At 37.2% G+C, this 7,363-nt stretch overlaps 1 protein-coding gene across 1 annotated transcript in view; it reads right to left on the bottom strand.

Moving 5' to 3' along the window:
• Positions 1-7,363, bottom strand: part of tmem198a (transmembrane protein 198a) — a 35,146-nt gene that overhangs the window by 27,001 nt on the left and 782 nt on the right. The gene's annotated exons all lie outside the window — the stretch shown is intronic.

Genomic DNA, 7,363 nt, shown 5'->3' on the forward strand with positions numbered 1-7,363 from the left:
ATGTGTGCGTGTTATATATATATATATATATATTTACACATATATATACATACATATATACAAATGAGAAAACTACATTTTACATTAGCTACAAAAAGTGATTGTAAATAAATCACTGCTGATTTAGAAAAGTTAAGGGATACATTATTAAGAAATAAATGCTAAAATTCAAAGTTTATGTGTTGGCAACTGCTAACTGAAGCATTTCAATGACTTGCAGCATCTCTGCACTGATTTGCTTGTTGTCTGCTTAGCTCAGTATCTGTACAATATGTTTGTCGAACAATCATTGTCTAATTCTCCTGCAGCTGAAGCTGAAGACTCATTTCCTTTTTAGATTTAGGATTTTGATTCTGAACAAAGTGATGTTCCAAGGATGAACACGTGTGTGTCGCTGATTTCATGATTACTAAGAGGATGACTGTGCTTCCAATCCAGTCCGGCTGCCACAGGGAAGACCACTGCTGTGCCTCTAATGTGTGCGTGTTAAGAATCTGGTTGGCACTCGATTCAAATCTAAAATTAAAGAAATATCAGATAAAGCAGCTATCAGACATCTGCTCAAAGCTGTGGGCAACAGAATTACTGGTATCCCTCTCTCCTCTGATAAGTGACTTCTCTTATTAATGATGAAGCATTCTTTCAAATGGTGTGCTTGTTTTTATTTCAGCATCGAGACTGACAGTGATGTGACGGACCTCTGGGGGCTGCTTTATAAATAAACATCCGCACATGTCAGCGAGTGACCTTTCTAACTCAGAGCGATTTGCTCCTGAGAGATATTAGCTCTGACACTGATGTGCCATTTACTACTATTTCCTGCAAAGGTTGCACACAAGCTTTATCAAACCTTTACATCAAGTTTTAGCCATGTGGATAAAATGTTACAAAAAGAAGCATTCAAAAATGTTCCTTCATGCTCCATTAGACATATTTACATGCAGTAATTATCAGTAGTGCCATATAGTAGTGCCGTATTGTGGATAGTTGTTTTTTTTGGATCTAAGAAGCCCTTTCAAGAAAAAGCAATTTGAAAATGTTTAAATATGCATAGTATCAGACCATTTATTGAACGAGTATTTCACTTACAAATCACTGCTGATAGAAATGATGCAGTTGCAGCAAACTAGACTGTTCAATGAGCAGGCAACTTTTCTTGTCATAACAGTTGGCATAGTAACCAGAAAGAAGCAGACAGCCTTTCTTTATTGCAAATACTTGTACTGTTGTATCTTTGATTGACTGGTCTGCTTACTTGGGATTTATACCTCCTGTATACTTTACTTGTACAGAAAATCCAGGAACTGCAGCTAAGCAGAGGGGAATTGTTAGTTCGCAGCATATGCCCTTCTTGTTTACCATGTTCTTCTTAATATATTGTTCATTTTTGAGTGATTTGTATAGGAAATGAGAGCTACATACTGCTAAAGTTGCTAAAATTGATGCAGCTGCACTTAATTCACAAAGAACAGTTGTTTATAATGAATAAGGTATTAAACTTTGTGCATAAATCCTTGGTATCAAGTCTGTTTTTAAGTAAGTACCTAGTTTAGGACTGTTTTATTTCCAACCTGAGTAAGGTCAATCATTAATGACTAAAGATGAGACTATATTCTCTTTTTGGTAGATTTAGTTTTATTACCCGTTATATTTTATCTATACTGTATTGTTTCATTCTTGTTTTCTCTATTTTAAAAAGTCTGGTATATAGGCCTGTCACAAAAATTTTTTCTGTGCGATTGTCTCAGAAATTATTGTGATAAACGATAATATTGTTTGAAATTTGACCATAATTAGCAATTATGGTCAAATTTAAGAAGAAATGTTGATTTATTTTTTGTAGTACCTTTTTTGACCACCGGATGGCAGTATAAGACTGTTTGAATTGAAGGATGGATAGTGAGGGAGCAAGCAGCATGTCTCTAAGAAAAATGGGAGGGAGGCCCCTTGATGTGACATGGGCTGGTCTCTCTACTTTTTTTTTTTTTTTTTGGTTATCAAAACGGTGGACGCTCGGTGTGGTTTGAGCTCTTTAGCATAGCATTTTTCACACAAAGCTTTTAATTAAAAAAAATCAGTAAACAAGTTCTCAGCTTCTTTTTGCAGAGAAAAACAACTTTTTACACAAAGGCACGGGTTTCAACCATGAATTTTGGAGCTTCGACAAGATGGAGGTTTTTTTTCCCGGAGGTTGGCCTGTTAGCTTAGCTCGTAGCTTAGCTTCTCAACCTAGCTGCTTTTAACGAGGCAAAAACATGACTTTGGATTTTTAAAACTGATTTTAAAGAGAAAAGAGAAAGGGAGGGGTCAGTGAAGAGCACCGGAATTGAGCCTTTTGTCATCCAGTGTCTTCAGTAGAAAGAGAGACATGAAGAGAGGATAAAGCCGATAAATGAAAATAAGATTGATAATTTTCATTTATTGTGCGATTAACTGATTAACCGATTAATTGATTTATACTGGTATACTTGAATGAGCTGCCGTATAAACACTTGAAGCATTTGCTTCCACAGTTACAAGTTGAAGTACATAAAGGTCAGATTTAAACACTTAAAGGAAATTAATCTAAGTCATGGTGTCCGCTGAAGTGAAGGAAAAACGATTGCGTGTGCTGACAAGTCAGTGGCCTCAGCATGGATCCATGTGTAAGCCTTGGTCATCGCCTGTGGCCTGAAGGTGAGGTGACAGGGGAGTAAAGAGGCTTTCATCAGATTACAGCTCATTCTCTGTCTTTCAGCATCCCTCCTTCCTGCAGCGCGTATCTCACGGCAGCTTTCAACCCCTTGGTTTCATCTCTCTCCTACAGCCAGCTTTAAACCCACAGCATTAAATTTGACATCAATCCCACATGGATTCACTTGTCTTTTCCTAGATAAGCGTATAGTGGCTGTTCAGATGCATGAGGCAACATGTTTAAGGTACAAGGAAATTCACTTTTTTTGGATCTAGGTTCACATAAACCTACTCTGCCACAGCTTGCTTAGTATGTTGAGTTTGAAAGGAAAGAGTTTTAGGAGCAACTCAAATGTCTTGGTTCACATCATTTGTCATTTTAAACAAGTTAAACATTGAGCTGTTGACCAAAAGAAATTGAATCAAATGTCCAATAAATAAATATACAGAAAAACAATCCATTCCATTCAATTCAGTTTATTTATATAGCACCAAGTCCCAACAGATGTTATCTCAGGGCACTGAACAGAAACATCCACATACATTATAAATGCCAGTTACCAGTAGTAAAGTTATCTATCTAAGGAAGGAAGAAAGCCAGGAGACGTGTTGAGTTTTCATTTAGTCAAATTCAAAATGATCTCAAAGTCCATTTTACCTTCAGATTTGCCAGTGCATGAAGTTGACAAACGCTAATACTTGTACTAGTTTCATGGTTACTCTTTTCACCACCTGCTCCAAATCCTTAATCAACTCGTGTTGGCATTTACCAAAAACCGCTCCCAGTGTTTATATTCTCTCTGGTTCTGCACTTATTTGTGCCCATTTTTCATTATTGAACATTTTATTTTTTGGATCCTAAACCTGCCTCCACCTAGTCCTGCATTCAGACCCTTTATCCACTATATTATGTTACGATTAATTCTGCATAGAAATTTGTCCAAAACTTGTCAAGAGAAATCTACACCTCAGCTTTACTCAACTAAAAAAAGGAAAAAGGCAAATATTATTTTTGTGAACAATTTTTTAAAATTTATTTAAAGGAAGTATCTAGACAACTGTAGTCATGTTACAACAAATGATGCGGTGTTTAGGATTAGTTTCAAACACATTTGTTGAAAGTACATGTTATGTGTACGCACAGCTGCATTTTAGATACTTTAACATAATCTAACAGCTGCTATGACTGTTGTGGTATTTTTTGTGTGTGTGTGTGCGTGTGTGTGTGTGTGAAGATGCTAATTGTGTGTAAATTAGTGTCCAGGTATAGCTACTGCTGTGATTGGAGGAAGACACCGAGGAGCTGAACGGGGATTGGCTGCCTGACGAGAGGTGCTGCACAAGAAAAATGATGACCTCAGACCTGCTGTCACTCGTTAACGTCAGATCCCTTCATTGTAAATTGTTTTGTGAGGAGTTTGTAGGTGTGAGCTGCCACTTTATCTTTAAGACCTTTTCTCCTGCTTTTCGATAGTTTAGTGAGGTAAGAGACCTGAATGTTGGTTAATTTTAATTTAATTCAGGTAAGAGAAAATAATAGTGGTAGTAGTTTGTTTTGTTTGTTGTTTTGGCCTGGGCTCACCCAGAAGTTTGTTAAGACTTCAAAAAGCCAAGAAGTTCACAACTGTCAATAAAATCACAGTTTTAACATATACCCTTGACTCCATGGCTGCTTGAGGCGTCCAGAAAGTGGAATCGCCCACATTTAATTACATCCCGGTGGCTGTCGTCGTACCAGAATGTAACAACTGGGGGCTCATCCGGGATTGTGGCGTAACAGTAACATAGCATTTAGCATTTTAGCTGTGTAAGATGTCCCCTATATCAATGCAGCCAAATCTTATGTGCTAGTGTAAAAAGACACCATGGGAATTTGTTTAAATGTTAAACAATTCCTTAACTTTTTATTTTGTGTTTTTATTTATTAGGTTTTATTTTGTTTTATTGAAAAACGTGTAAAGCATTGGATGGAAAAGTAAAGCTGTTAACTATAATATCGTAAATGTTTGATAAGCTAGTGAACACAGATCAACTCTACACTGTAGACCACTTTGAGACGATGCTCCTGCTTTTTGCTTTCAGTGGATTTGAACAGATAAAGAAATTCATACTCCTACAATATTTTTAGAATAAGAATCGACTTTGAATGAACCTAATTATGGGTAAAGGCTTCCAGACCTATTAAAGTAATTATGTTCTACCCTACAGAAGCAGAGAAATAAGCAAAATAGATTTCATTTCTTTCCAGCAGTGTAATGCAAACAATATATATATATATATATATATTTGTAATGTGTGAACAACCAGAGGCTTGAAGCCATCATGTTAGGCAACACACAAAACTGTATTCAGCTATAAAATCTGATTTATTTTCCCTTTTACTCTGTGTGGTGAATTTTGCTGGAGTGCCACAAACATATTCTTTATATAATCTTAATATTTGATTACTGCACATGTTCTTTGATTAGAGTGACAAAAATGAGTAAATCTCCTGATAAAAACAGAAAAAAACATCTGAATATATGGACTATACTTTGCACATTGCTCTGTTAAAACTGACAGAGGCACCGATGTGTTTTCTCTGATGGTATCGTCCAGCTACAACGTGCCAGCCCAACACAAATATTCAGATTGTGCGCTGCATTGCCAGAGGGCTCTCACATGCTGTGAGTCGAATGAGCCATTTGAAACTAGAGGCTACCAACGTGACGCGCTCGACATCGCTCTGATGCTGTACAGACGTGTGTACAGTTTTCTGCCTGAGGGGCTCTTATAATTTAAAAGAACCACAGACGGTGTGCTAGTAAACACATAAAAATATCTGACACTTTCACACCAGCTTTTGGTGTATGTGTGTTAAGTAAACAGGCAGAGGGGAAACCATCACTAATAATGGGATTGGGATTGGCGCTTCATTTAATCACCCTCTCCCACTCATTCCCTTTCTTTGTTTCCACTAACCCACACTAATCACTCTTATTTTTAATCAGATTTTATAATACACTCTGCTTTTATTACTTGCTTTCCTTTGCCCTTATAGCTCCCAGTGTACACACACAACAATTATTTACCTTCATATTGAAACAACAATAAAGAAAAATACTGAGGTCCCATGTTGTAGAAGACCCTGTGTTTGCTTTCCGTTTCAGTCTTTATGGCTTGTTTTCACCACGCTAATATAATCAGACAGCAACATGGACAGTCTTCTAATTCAGTGATGTCATTATCCCAGATTAAATGATAGGGTTCATAAATGAGAAATACCGTCTTCCTGGTTAACATACTAAAAAGAGCTTTCCTGCCTTTGTTGCTTTCATACTTGAAGTCCAGACGCCAAACAAAAACAAAGCTCTTTTTTTTTTAATGCTTTTGATAAAATGAGAGAGAAATATGCCATAAGGACGCAGCTCTTCTCAGATCTGGCCAGACTCATCACCAATTGAGCCTGTCGCTTTGGCCACAGTCCCAAGTCTGAGAACTGGTTGGCTCTTGGGTATGGTTATATAACTCCCAGAGAAAGACCATATGGGGTACTCGCTGGGGACAAATGTGCAGTCACGCCAGTCTATGCACCTTATTCCCTTTAGAAAAATAGGCCTGGACAATCATCATGTGACACTGTAATTGAAAAGCAAGAACAACAACTGCCTTTCTTTAAAAAAGAAAAAAAAAGATGAAGAGCAGAAGGCTTGTCAACTGAAGTGGAGTGATCTGTTGCGTTCTGACAGGGTAATCGCTTAAAGGATTATTAGCACGTCATCAACACTGAAAGTAAACGTTACAGACTTTCATTTTCCTCCAAGTTTCTTAGGGATCGACTTAAAGCTGAGCTCTGCTGAAGCAGCACTGTGGCCAGCCTCGGAGATAATATGACAATAAAATCTAGACACTAACCGAAGTGCATGTTTCTATGTTTCAGTATTGATTCTTTAATCTATTTCATTCGCTTAGGGTCATCTGTTTGAAGGCAAACTTCTGCCCAGGAAATTAATCACTAACTGAGGGAGAGTCTTATTAAAGCTGTTTAATAGCTTTCAATGTAAGAATGCCTGTGGGCAGACACCCGCGCCCTCGCTCATGCATCATTCCAAAACTAAAGCATATGGCAGGTGAATACACCACAGTTCTTCATCTCAAGTGTGCTTCAAACATATTCAGCTTTCTCTATTCAAACGCTGGGCTGTCTTCAATTCTGTCCTACCGCCAACAATGTCCACTTACTAATACTATCTTATCATTTATAATAGATGCAACCCAATCCTTTGTATGCTTAAGGGAGATAGTGGTTTGATATTTTAAAGGGACTCTAGAGCTCATAAGCACCAAATGAAACTACATTCGTACTTTATTTAATGTGTGCTGCCTCTGTTATTAATGTCCTTCTTTACGTTGTTCCCAACATGTTTTTGGATTTCCTCTTGCACCGAATGTCCAGTTATAGCCTTAGAGCAAACAGAACACTTACTCACACAAACATATTTAGAGCTGAAGCAGATGAGTTCACCTTTTTCATGTTTAATGGTTCAATGGTGATGCATTTAGTCAGGCCATTTTCAGAAAAGTGTCTTATGATGTAAACAAAGAACAAACAGAACAGGGTCTCTGCCTTTAATTTTTATTATTATTATTATTATTATTTGCTTTAGATAGATAGATAGATAGATAGATAGATAGATAGATAGATAGATAG

Source organism: Nematolebias whitei, chromosome 13 (genome assembly GCF_014905685.2).
Source record: "Nematolebias whitei isolate Nwh7 chromosome 13, NemWhi1, whole genome shotgun sequence".
Classification (NCBI taxonomy): Eukaryota; Metazoa; Chordata; class Actinopteri; order Cyprinodontiformes; family Rivulidae; genus Nematolebias; species Nematolebias whitei.